General features: G+C 40.2%; 1 pseudogene; it reads right to left on the bottom strand.

Moving 5' to 3' along the window:
* Window positions 1-4020: 4020 nt before the first annotated feature.
* Window positions 4021-12032, bottom strand: LOC139080427 (large ribosomal subunit protein eL21-like; annotated as a pseudogene).
* Window positions 12033-13288: the final 1256 nt, after the last annotated feature.

Raw genomic sequence — 13288 nt, 5'->3', positions numbered from 1 at the left:
TGTATTTGAAGTGGAAGTTCAGGAAGGTTAGGTGAATTACTCAAAATCAGATAATGATTAAGAAACCAAGGCAGGACTACAACACAGGTTTCTAGACCCTATGTCCAGTCCTCTTTCCATTATTCTAGTTCCTATTACCTACAATCAGAATCAAGGACTCCTATTTTTTAAATTATTTATGTACAGTAAAACATACTTAAGTGAACAATTTGCTGAACATTAATAATTTCATACAATCATGTAACCTCTACCGTCCAAGATATAGAAGAATTCCCTTTACCTAAAATGTTCCCCCATGCCTCTTTGTAATTAATCCCTCCCCACCCCTGACCCCAGCCAATGACTGATGTTTCTGTCACTATAGCATTGCCTTCTCTAGAATTCTATATAAATGGAAACACATGGTATGTAGCCTTTTGTATTTGGAGCCTTTCACTTGGGCTAATGATTTTAATATTCATCCGTGTTATATTGTGATTTGTTCCCTTTTGTTGCTGAGTGCTAGTCCATAGTGTATCCATGGGTAAACAGTTTATCTATTCACCAGTTAATGGACATTTGGGTTGCCTCTACTTTTGGCAATTATAAATAATGCTGCTATGAACATTTACATACATACCTTTGTATGGATAAATGTTTTCATTTCTCTAGGACTGAAATATACATTTAACTTCATAAGGTACTGCCATATGTTTTTCCACAGTGGCTTTTCCATTTCACATTCCCAACAGCAACAGATGAACATCCAGTTGTTCCACATCCTTTTCAACACTTCCTCTTTTCCCCCTACAGATAGCCAATTGCCTTAGCATCATTTGTTGAAGACTTTCTTGAATTTCCTTGACATTTTGCCAAAAATTAATTTAGGATATAAGTGTGGATCTATTTCTGGACTCTCTATTCTGTTCCATTGATATGTCTATCTTTATGGCACTTATACCACACTGTGTTGATTACTAGAGCTTTATAGCAAGTTGCGAAATCAGGTAGTATGAGTTTTCCAACTTTATTCGTTTTCAAAATTGTTTTGGCTATGCTGGTTCCTTTGTATTTTCATATCAATTTTAGAATTATCTTAAATTTCTGCCAAAAAACTTTTGGAGTTTTAATTGCGATTGTATTGAATATATTAGATCAATTTTGGGAGAGTGACATCTTTTTATTTAAAGATTGGCACCTGAGCTAACATCTGTTACCAACCTTTTTTTTTTCTTTTTCTTCTTCTTCTTCTTCATCTTCTCCCCAAAGCCCCCCATTACAGAGTTGTATATTCTAATTGTGGGTCCTTCTAGTTGTGGCATGTGGGACGCTGCCTCAGCGTGGCCTGCTGAGCGGTGCCATGTCTGTGCCCGGGATCCAAACCAGTGAAACCCTGGGCCGCTGAAGCGGAGCGTACTAACTTAACCACTCGGCCACATGGCTGGCCCCGAGAGTGACATCTGAATAATGCTGACTCCCGTTAGCCATAAGCCCAGTATATCTCTCCATTAATTTAAGTTTCTTTCATTTTTCTTTAAATACTTTGTAGCTTTTAGTGTGTGGGTCTTACACATATTTTGTTAAATTTATCCTAAACTATGTGAATTTTCTTAATGCTATTATAAATTGAGTTGTTATTTACATTTCATATTCTAAATTTTTATTGCTGTTATATAGAAATGCAATTAATTTTTGCGTTTCAACCTTGTATCCTGCAACCTTGCTAAATTAACTGACTTGTTTTCATCCTAGTGGCTTTTTTTTTTAATTCCTCAGAGTTCTCTTCATACACAATCATGTTGTCTGCAAATAGGACAGTTTTACTTCTTCTTTTCAATTTGCCTCTTCTGTTTTCTGCCTTATTCTTTCCCTGGGCCTTCAGTACAAAGTTAAATCAACTTAGTAAGAGTAGATATCTTTGCTTTGCCTTGTTCCTGATTTTAGGTAGAAAACATTAAATCTTTCATCGTTGATTATAATGTTAGGTTTTTCATAGATGAGCTTAATCAGATGAGAAAGACCTCTTCTATTCCTAGCTGCTGAGAGATTTTATCATGAAAGAGTGTTGATTTTTATCAAATGTTTTTTCTGCATCTATTGAAATACCGATATGGTTCTCCTCTATTCTGTTATGGTGAATTACATTGACTGATTTTCTCATGTTAAACCAACCTTGCATTATGGGATAAAGCTCATTTGGACATGATGTATAGTATCCTTTTTGTATCCCATTGGTTTTTATTTGCTAATATTTTGTTAAGAATTTTCATGTCTCTGTTCATGAGTGATATTGCTCTGTATTTCTTTTTTCTTGTGGTGTCTTTGATTTTGTAATCAGGGTAATGTTAGTCTCATAAAATGAGCTGGGAAATGCTCCCTCATCTATTTTATGAAAACGTTTTTGCAAGATTGGTGTTATTTTTTCCTTAAGTGTTTCGTGGAATTCACCAGTAAAGTCATCTGGGTCTGGAGTTTTCTATGTGGGAAGGTTTTAAATTATGAATTCAATTTCCTTAATTTATATAAGGCGGTCACGTTTTCTCGAGTTATTTTTGGTAAATTGTTTCTTTTAAGGAATGTGTGTATTTCATCTACATTGTCAAACTATTGGCAGAAGCTTGTCATAACATCCTCCTGTCTTCTTAATGTCTGAGGATGTGTACTGGGGCTCCTTCTTTTAGTCCTAGTATTGGGAATTTGTGTCTTCCGGTTTCTTGATTAGTCTAGCTGGAAGTTTATCAGTTTTATTGGATTTGTTTCAAAGAGTAGCTTTTGGTTTTCTTGTTGTTCTGTTTTCTATTTTATCAATTTCTACTCTTAATCTTTCCTTCCTTTTGTTTGCTTTGGGCATCACTTACTCTTCTTTTTGTAGTTTCTTAAAGTAGAAGCTTAGATCATTGAGTTTTAGATTTTCCTGCTTTTGCCACATAGGTATTTAAAGTTATAAATTTCCCGGTATACCCTGTTTTACCTACATCCCACAAATTTCAATATGTGTATTTTCATTGTCATATTTATGTGATATAATATAATATTTATGATATATTGTCATATAATATATACACCATATTTTCTAATATTCTCCATGACTCTTCTTTGACCCAGTGATTATTTAGAACTTGTTTGCTCCCCACCGCCACACAGACGTCACTCCTCCTAAGGCTACAATCTGGGCAGATGAAACTTGCTTGTATAGCTCCCCATGGCTTTCTTCAAGAAGCTCCTTCACTAGAAGCTGCTTCCTTTCACTGTCCAATACCTTCAGGTAGCTGCTTTTCATATTATGTTCAGGTTTTATAGTTGTTTTCTGCGGGGGCATAGTCATCTGAAGGCGTCTTAATCATTATCCTCAGATGGAGGACTCTTAGTTACCAGTACTTTTTTCAGTGGTGTATCTGCCTTTTGGCATAGCCTCCAGAACTTGAATTGGATTTGTATTCAATAATGTTATACATTTTTCAGCTGAGATGTCCTAAGAGCTCACCAGGAAGCTACACAGATTAAAAATAGATGTTTCAAAGGCTCATCATTGAGAAATTTTTCTGGAGCCAAAGGCTATTGGCCAACTCTTAATTTAAAAATTTTCCAGGCTATATAATTCTCATAGCTGTGTCCTGTGGCTTCATGTCTAGATCTGAGATCCCTTCATGGGCTTCAGGGGATTCATGCACCTCTGAAATTTAAAAGAAAATGTGTCATGTGTGCTTTTCTCAGATGAGGTTTTGTTACAGTTATCAGATCTTCAAAGGGGTCCTTTGCCTAAAACTGACTGAAAACCACAGTGTGTGGCAGTTGAATTACCAGGCCTTGAGTATTGTCAAAGATGAGGTGGACAAGAACTTTGTCTTGACTCCTTAATTTTTATCAAAGAATGTCAACGCAAATTTTGCCTTCTTGATTTTTCAAAAAAAAATATGTTGGCCTTAACATGGAACATAGAAATACCATAGCAGGTGAGTCTTTAACAGATGAATTTGTACTGTGATTTCCTCGACACCTAATAGCTTTTTTTTAATCCAGAAGTCTTTTTTTAAACACCTGTCATGCCATGAATTCTTGGGGAATAGATTCCCCCAGCTATGGAACCTTTCCATTGGTTCTCACAAAGTGCACTTCTCCGGGTAAGCAGGCTGGCGCTTCGGTTGAACCCAGGTTCCTTTCTCTTTAGCTCCCTTCTTTTTCTGATCATTTTCCTCCGTGTGTTTCAGGATGCTATCCTTGGCTCATAGAGTGCTTAATATGCTCAATACTTACATTAATTCTCTTGGCAAGAATCTTCCCTTGACTTGTTTGTTTACGACAATGCCAAAGGCATGCTGGGTAACATTGTAGACTCTTCCAGTTTTGCTGTGGTAACTTGGTGAGGCATTCCTTTGTCTTTTAATTTATTTTTTATTGAGGTCACATTGGATTATAAAATTATATAAATTTCAGATTACAGCATTTTATTTCGACTTCTGTATAGACTGCATCATGTTCGCCACCAAAAGTCTAGTTGCCATCCGTCAGCATACACACGTGCCCCTTTACCTCTTTCACCACCCCCTTCCCCTCTGGTAACCACCAATCTGTTCTCCATATCTGTGTCTGTCTTTGTTTGTTTATCTTCCACATATGAGTGAAGTTATATGATAATTTTCTTTCTCCATCTGACTTACTTCACTTAGCATAATACCCTCAAGGTCCATCCATGTTTTCACAAATGGGATGATTTTGTCTTTTTTTATGGCTTGGTAGTATTCCATTGTATATATCCATTCATCCATTGATGGGCACTTGGGTTGCTCCCAAGTCTTGGCTTTTGTGAATAATGCTGCAATGAACACAGGGATGCATATATCTTTTCAAAGTAGTGTTTTCGTTGTCTTTGATTAAATACCCAGAACTGGAATAGCTGGATTGTATGGTATTTCTATTTTTAATTTTTGGAGAAATCTCTATACTGTTTTCCGTAGTGGCTGCACCAGTTTACATTCCCACCAGCCGTGTATAAGGGTCCCTGTTTCTCTACATCCTCTCCAACACTTGTTATTTCTTGTCTTTTTTAAGGGGCACTCCTTTTTGAAGACTGCCCATTCCCTTGGTGTCCACAATATCAAACTTTCCAAAAGGCCTAGGGAACATATAACGGGTTCCTCTCCTCTTTCTCTTTGTATTCATCATTTTGGTGAATTACTGGAAGACGGTGGTTTCGGCAGAGGCACTAATGGCTTTTTGACTCATCCTCTGGTGTTTGATGACTCAAGATATTTTGTGCTGGATGCTGACTATGAATACAATTTATGTGCTATCTTCTGGCTCCCAAACTTTAGCAGGTTTTAAAATATATTCATTATATTATTGCCACTCAAGATCATGCTACAAAAATATAAATCATCATTAACAGCTGGTTATCATCATATTGTAAAAAATATAAATCATTAAGCACCACAGGTTCCATTTGCTAGCTCTTATACTGCCAATTAAAAAAAATCCCTGATGCCAATTTTATTATGCCTGTCAGCTGGGTTCTCATATTTTATTTTTTATTTCTGTATAATAGTTTGAGGAAATGTATTTATTCTGGAAAAGAAGGAATTCCAGGAAGAAAAGTTGTAGATTTATATGGTGGCCATTTTTCCTTGATAGTAAATGTTGGTTTCCATTTTTGTTTCTCTTTATTTCTTTCCAGAGGGGAAACTCTACTTGTCTCTGCTCGCTCTCTTCTTCTTTGCATCTTTCTCAACTTAAAACAGAAATTGAGGTCACTCTAATTGCAAGAGACTGTAATTGAGGCCCTTGGGCTCTCATAGCATCTTAAATATAATACCCTAGACTAAGAAAGTAGAGAAAAGAAAATTCAGAAGAGTCCCTCTGCCCCATTCAGTGGTCCCTTCTGTAGCACTTTTTCCCAAGGTGGTTTGCCTGATTTCAGGGGAGTTTGCTACAATATCTGTTAAGTTTTCACTCTTACTATATTTTCTTTTAAGAAAGACTTTTCATAAAAATAGAAACAGTTATTGCTGCCCTCATCCTCCCAGCTTTCTGGAGGCCTCTGCCACTCCAACCAAGTACTGACTGTATGATTACTCTCACACTGAAGCACTGAGTAATGCATGTGGAGGAATGATAATACTTTAATAGAATATTTTCGTCTATTCTCCAAATATGATTTCCTTTGGCCACAGAAGAGAAACTTAATCATTTTTTATTGGATTAGAGACTTTATAGATTAACTTCATATCCATGCCTACCTCTCACCATCAAATTGGCACACATACCCACAGTGTAAAAAAAACAGATGTGGTCAGAAAGAAGTTGAAACCAGTGTCTTGTTTGAATAACTACAGAGAATTAAGTTATGATTGATGAAACAATCAATGGATTATGCATCGTTGGGTTGGTTACACATCTGCTGCTCTTTGTTAACAACAACAACAAAAAGCAAAACACCCCATAAATGACTAGTTTAACTTGTACCTTAAGATCTGGAAGGAATATCAAATTACTAGAGCAAAAAGATTGCATTATATTCTTGTGTTAGAAGATAAAATATTAAATAACACATTGACCACAATGCTGCAATGCCACTCAGGTTCTAACCCTCAGAGTTAGCACCCACTCTACAGGTTTGGAGCACAGAGCCCAACAAGACTGCCCTTGTGTCAGATGCCAGCTGCAAGTTTGGAGGTCCTTAGGCCACCTGCACTTCTGAACAAGTGGCTAAAAATTCAAGGGTGCTCCTACAACCCCCACAGGTTCAATACTTTGTTAGAATGAATCACAGAACTCAGGAAAGTATTACACTTATTATTACAGTTTTATTCTAAAGGATAAAAATCAAGACCAGTCAGTAAAGAGACACATAGGATGAAGTCCCAATGCAGAGCTTCTTTGCCCTTTCCCCATGGAAGCAGGATGGAATCCCCCTCCCGGCACATCAATATGCTCACCAACCAGGAAGCTCACTCGAGCTTTGGTATCCAGAGTTTTTACTGGGGTTTCATTACATAGGTGTGATTAATTGAATCATTAGCCATGTGACTGAACTCAGTGTCCATTCCCCCTCCCCTCCCTGGAGGTCAGGAGGTCAGGCTGATATCATGTGAGTCAAAGCCGAAACCCTCTAATCACCTGGTTGGTCTTTCCAGCATGACCATCCTCAATCCGAGTCATCTCCTTAGCATAAACTCAGGGATGGTCCAATGGCCTGTCATGAGTAACAGACACACGTATTACTCAGGAATTTCCAAAAGTTTAGAAGCCCCATTCCAGGAACCCAGGACAAAGATCAGACAAGTTCTTTGTTATATAATGTTTAGGAAATAAGAATACTACAAATCAAAAACTATATGATATTGTTAATTCTATATTCACAGCCTTAAATGCTTGTCTTATTTATAAGAGAAAGTAAATGAAGTAAAAGATTCATTTAAAGGAGTTTTAAAAAAGAATAAGGTAATCTTAAGGAAAATAGGATAAAGAAATGACAAATTGAAAGGAGACATTAATGCATTAGGAGAGAAATAAGGTAAAACATCAAATAAATAGGTCTCTGAAAAACAACAATACATCACAAACTTCTAGTAGTTTTAATCAAGAGGAAAAGAATATTCATCTGAACTAAAATTAGAAATGAAATGTGGGATATAACAACAGATACAGAAACTTTTAAAATTGTTAAAACATGCTCTGTAGAGCTCAACTGAAAAATATTGATGAAATGTATGATTTTTGCAGAAAATATTAAACTACCAAAATTGCTGTAGGAAAATCTATAGTATCTGAATAGACTAATATGCATTGAGGAAACTTTAGAAATTCTTCATGGTTGCCTCCCAAAAATGACTCTGGGCCTGGAGAGTTTCATTAACGAGTTCTTTCAAACCTGCAATAATTCCTGTGCTGGTCACATAGTTCCCCTGGGGTGGGGACTGGAGGAAAGAACATAGGTTTAATATTTGGGAAAATATAACAATAATATTAAATCCTGTCCAAGGTAGAGGGTAACACAAAAAGAAGATCTATAAACCAATTTCACCTAAGAAAATAGATGTGAAAACATTAAGAAAATCACTAACTAAATGAATTCAACAGGATATTAAAGGAATAATTCAGCTTTCATTTTGATCAGTATGAAAAATGAGATTCTTTAAAGGTCCCTCCGCTTAAAGACGAAACACAATCTGCATGAAACATTGAATTTTCGAATTACATTGCTGGACCTACAGGACAATACGAGAAATCTTCAAGGCATTTTGGGGGTGGGGGGTGGGGGTGGGGCTGTAACAGGGAGTGAGGGCACCAAGCATTCAGAGAAGGCTGGGCTGCGTAGGGGTGGGGAGTGGTTAAGACAGCATTGCTCATCCATTCAATTGTTTATTCAACAAATTTTTAAGGAGAACTTGCCATATGCTGGGTTCTTTTCTAGGTCCCAGGGACACAGCAGTCAACAACACAGATGAAATCTTTGAGCTCTTGTTCTCATTTGGAGCATCCATTCTACTAGGGGAGCTGGGCAATAGGATAAATTAATAAATATAATAAAATTTTAGATGATGTTAAGTGCTACGGAGAAAGATGAAGCATGGAAGAAGGATAGGATGTTGGGTGGGTTACAATTTTAGATAGGGTAGTCAGGAATGCCTCCCTGAGAAAGTATCATGAAAAGACCTGGAGATGGGGAAGGCAGAAGGAACCCCCCACTATAAAGGTCATGTGGAGCGAATGTTCCTTAGAAACAGTGAGGCCAGTATGGCTGAAGAGGAGCGAGTGAGGAAAAGAATATTGAGTCTGAATATACAATGACCTATCTGTTTTTTTCCAATATGATGAATTAAATGGAGACATATTGGGGACACCACTCCTTATTCTTTAAGTCTTTGAGGGTGGTACTAATTCCCCTAATCTTTCCCCAAAGGCACATAGGGCCATTTACTATAGTAAATGGAGAGGAAAAAACCTCCAACTTTTGAGGTCTGTTGCATATGGGATCTCAGTTGTCACTGATTCCAGGGAACCCAAAAGCATCATGGTCACAGAGTGGGGATACAGAGACAAATGGGCCTGGCCCAAATTCATCTCACAAGCCATCCACTGAGTCCATGGACCCACCTGGGCCCATTTTGCCTGTCCCTGAGTACTTAATCAGCATGGATATCCCTCCCAGCTGGTGGGACCTCACATTGTTTCTCTGACCTGTGGAGTGAGGACAAGTGTGACCAGAAGGTTCAAGTGCAAGCCCCCTCAACCAAGACAGTAAACCAGAAGCAATACTCCATCCCGGGGAAATGGCAGAGATTAGTTGAATTTGGAAAAAAAATAATCAGAATGAAAAATGAAATAGTGAAGCCAAGGATGCAGGGCTGCTTTTTGTAGAAAGAGTGCCTTCTTGCTGTTCTCTAATTTTCTGCTAAGCTTTTGTGCATTCCTCTAATCCATGGTTTCTTTGGGGCTAATTAAAGGACCTCCATAGGTGGGTTGGCTATTGTTGGACTTAGGACAGGTTGGAGCAGACACATGTCACATTGCCACCAGTGTTGACATCTTGTCCTAAATCATAAGGTTAGGCTTGGCTTAAAACCTCAGTTTAAGACGTGAGCTGTAGGCACTCATGCTCTTAGAAAGGTGTAGACCTAGTCTGAGGGCTGGTTGATGACTCTGAAGGTGTTCTTCCTATAGTTATAGGCTTGTTGCCACCATTATTCTGAGGGATTTTAAGAAAACCTGTCCTTAAGAATAACCCAAGGGGGCTGGCCTATGGCGTAGTGCTTGAGTTCAGCATGCTCCACCTTGGCAGCCTGGGTTCATGGATTCAGATCCCTGGAGCAGACCTACAGCACTCCTCAGCCATGCTGAGGTGGCAACCTACATACAAAATAGAGGAAGATTGGCACAGATGTTAGCTCAGGGCTAATCTTCCTCACCAAAAAAAAAAAAAAAAAAGAAAAAAGAAAAAAAAGAATAACCCAAGGATGTTTCCCAAAGGTTATCATGGCTTAATTCTGCCTTGGCATAGGCCCCAAACAGCATTATCTGTCTCCCATGACACAAGGGTGATTTGAACATGTTACGTTACCAGTGACCTTGAGATTTCCAGGTCTGTTGACCCACTGACATTGTAAAGTGTCCCATGAGACACCACGGGGGCTCCAAGACTCCAGGAAAAGGTCATTTTCTCAAGACACCAGCAAGTGAGGAATTCTTCAAAAAATGGGTCGTCCACAGGCTTGCTTTCTGTGTCCAGGTTCCTCTCCTCATACTCTCTGACCTTTCTTCCATATTAAAGTGCTCTAACTGAGGACCCCCGCTCCCTCCCCGCCAATCAAGCCTAGTTCTGGGGAGCAGGGATGGGAAGGTGGCCTCTGCGGCAGGCCGGGCTGAGAGGCTTCAGCCCATTTCATCTGAAATGGGGCATCCCGCGGGCAGGATGTCTGTCAGGGAGGGAGGTTTGTGTCTGCGAAGTTTCCAAGAGGTCCTGCCATCTCCGAGAGCAGGATGCCTCTGAGTCTGACCCTTCATAGCCTTCCCCAGAGTCCTGAACAAAAGAGTAATTCCTGTTACAGTGAGATGCTGATTATGGGGGAGGGGGTGGGAAGAGGTGAGGGTGGAGGGAACATTCTTAGCAATCGGAGTATTTGGCTGATTGGTAACTGTTTACAGCTTGTTTCTTTCTAGCACGTACCCTTTGAAATCATTTTCTTTGTAAATGTTAAAAGCCACAGGAAAAAAAACCCAACCTTGATTACTCTTCTTTGTTCTTCAATCAGCAGCATGTCAGCCTCTGAATACACTGTAATTCCTCCACCGTGCCTGTTGAGGAGAACATTTAGGCCACATTTTAAAAATATATCTTGGTAGGGGTCTCAAGAACAATTAGCAATTAAAATCATCTATTTTCTACACTTTACTATATAAACACGGCGGCTTGATTGATTTCACGGGCTGAGCCACCGCTTTGCTGGGGAGCCGCGTCTTCGCCAATTCCGCAGCTCTTGGAATCATGGAGGCGTCTTAAGTGTGGTGGAGCAGCTCTGAGTGGTCCTGAATCTGTGAGCGCGTCATTCATTTCAGAACCGAACTTGATGCTTTTCCTGAGAACGTGCCTCTGGGGATCACCAGTGCTCCTCCTCCAATCTCCATTGCTTGGGACTAACAAGGTCTTCATAAGAAACCACCTGGCCAGGGCACGTGCTGGTAGAAGACCCCTGTGCTCTCCCAGGCTCCCAGCCACAGCCCACAGGCACTTGGCTTAAAGATACTATCCTATCAGGATAGTTCCCAGAGTAAAAGAGTCATATACCACAAGACACGACAGAGAGAAAACGAACAGTCACTGGGTCCAACTCCTGTGGATTTTACAGAGAACCTGAATCCCAAGGAGACTTACCTAGCCAGTGATGGCGTGATGCCCAAGCTTCCTGAATCCTCATGTCAGTCTCTCCCTTAGGTGGTCTTTATGGGTGAAAATTGTGTTAGGTTGTTTCTCTCTTAGAAAAGTAAGGAATTAAATGCACAGTGGTTCAGGTATGATGCTATTTTCAGGAAGAAAAACAGACTTGAGGACTTCTTAAGGCCATGGTCAGACCCAGGGGTCTCTGAGAGCTGCAGATTATGGCAGTGCTCCATGTAAGTGGGTGGCCATCCTGCATCACCTCGGTCCCCGCTTCCGTCCTGGAACCCCAAGGCTGAGGATTGGAGCCAAGGCCTGCAGCAGGGCCAAGACTTGTATGAGGTGGAGGGACAGCTCGCTGGTCAGGAGGCGCTGCCCCTCAGCCCCCAAGAGGCGGCTGATGCTGACAGTTTGCATCCTAGATGCTTCTCTTGCCACACCCTTATCCCTGCGGGTACCCCAAAGAGCGCAGAAATGGGGTGAAAATAGTGAGGGGTAGGGTGACCTGGACAGGGAATTGTGCCACAAAGAGTCACCAAGATGAGGTGCAACTGAGAAGAAACATCCCCAGCGGAAATAGAGCCTGCCGCACCTGGGCCCTAGGTCTGAGCCAGGATTGGAAGGGAAGATCTCCTTCCCAAGGCTTGAGGTGACCATTTCCACCTCACCTGACACTGGTCATTCCGGGATGGGAACAATGTCTACAGGGGCAGAGTCGCTTCCTGATATCTCCTCCCCGGGGTCCAAGACCCTCGGGCCATCTGTAAGCCAGCAGGATGGACAAGAACAGCCTGAGGGTCCCCTCCTCCTGCCAAGACACATTGAAATATGGTTACCACACAACACCTACGAAATGTCTTCAATGGCTGGCGAAACCTAGACTGAAACTGAGTTCAGCGACGCTCCCAGAACGTCCGAGCAAACGGTCACATTGTTTTGCCACGGACAGCAAGCGCCGGGAGCCCAGGGACCCCTCATGAGCTGTCTGCACTTAACAAAAGTGGCTCAGACTCATTCAAAAATAAATAGGCTGATTGCTTATGAAACAGAACAACCAGTTAACGAAAAAGACAATAAAGAATAAAGCAGTAAATGGTAAAAAAAAAAAAAAAAAAAAAAAAAGCTGGCAATCTTTTCTGAGCCTTTAAGCATTTTTTTCACTTACCATGATTTTTTTCAATGAAAGAGTGTGGGGCAAGAATTGCAATATTTATGAGTCCTAGGACTATTTTATGTATTTAAAAAAAAAACTCTTTCCAAAAGCGTACTTTTCCTGATTCATTTAAACAGCTTATTCTGCTTGTTTAACAATGTTTTCCAAGATTTTAAATTTTCTCCTTGGTTCTCAATACATCTCTGAGAGACCACTGATTAAAAATGAGTCTTGCAAATCACTAGGAGTTTTATTGTTAACGTTTGTGCACTCCAGGATGATTTATATTACATTTTCAAGTAATTTTGTCTACTTTCGCAGTTATTTTGCCTTTTAAACTGATTTAAGTTGATTTTCAATCAGTAATTCCAGCTTTACTATTATAAATAGGAGTCGGCTAATTGTGTATTCTGCCTTTGTGCCAGTGAGATGCACAGTAATGCCTGTCGGATGGGACGTTTGGGGCTAACCAGAGGCCATTCGCGCAGATAACCAGGTACTGTTAGTGTAGGTAACCACTCCAGCTCACGTTCCTGCTTCTGCTTCTGTTCCTCCACACACACAGGGGCATTTGTTTTATAGAGCAGAGGAGGGCTTCAGTTCTTCTGGCCCCTTGGATGGGGTTCGAACCATCCAAGGAAGGAGCCCTTTTCATAAAGGTCTTTATAAGATTCTGGACAAAGATTAGAAGCCAGGGGCAGACAGAGGTCTTCAGGACGCATTTCAGGAGAATGGCACAGGTTTAGAGGGGTCAGGAGATAGTAGCACGGTGTTGGGGGCAGCCA

The sequence above is a fragment of the Equus przewalskii genome, chromosome 30 (assembly GCF_037783145.1).
Source record: "Equus przewalskii isolate Varuska chromosome 30, EquPr2, whole genome shotgun sequence".
In the NCBI taxonomy this organism is placed as follows: Eukaryota; Metazoa; Chordata; class Mammalia; order Perissodactyla; family Equidae; genus Equus; species Equus przewalskii.
The sequence above is the reverse complement of the archived record's forward strand: the minus strand, read 5'-3'. Positions and strand labels throughout refer to the sequence as shown.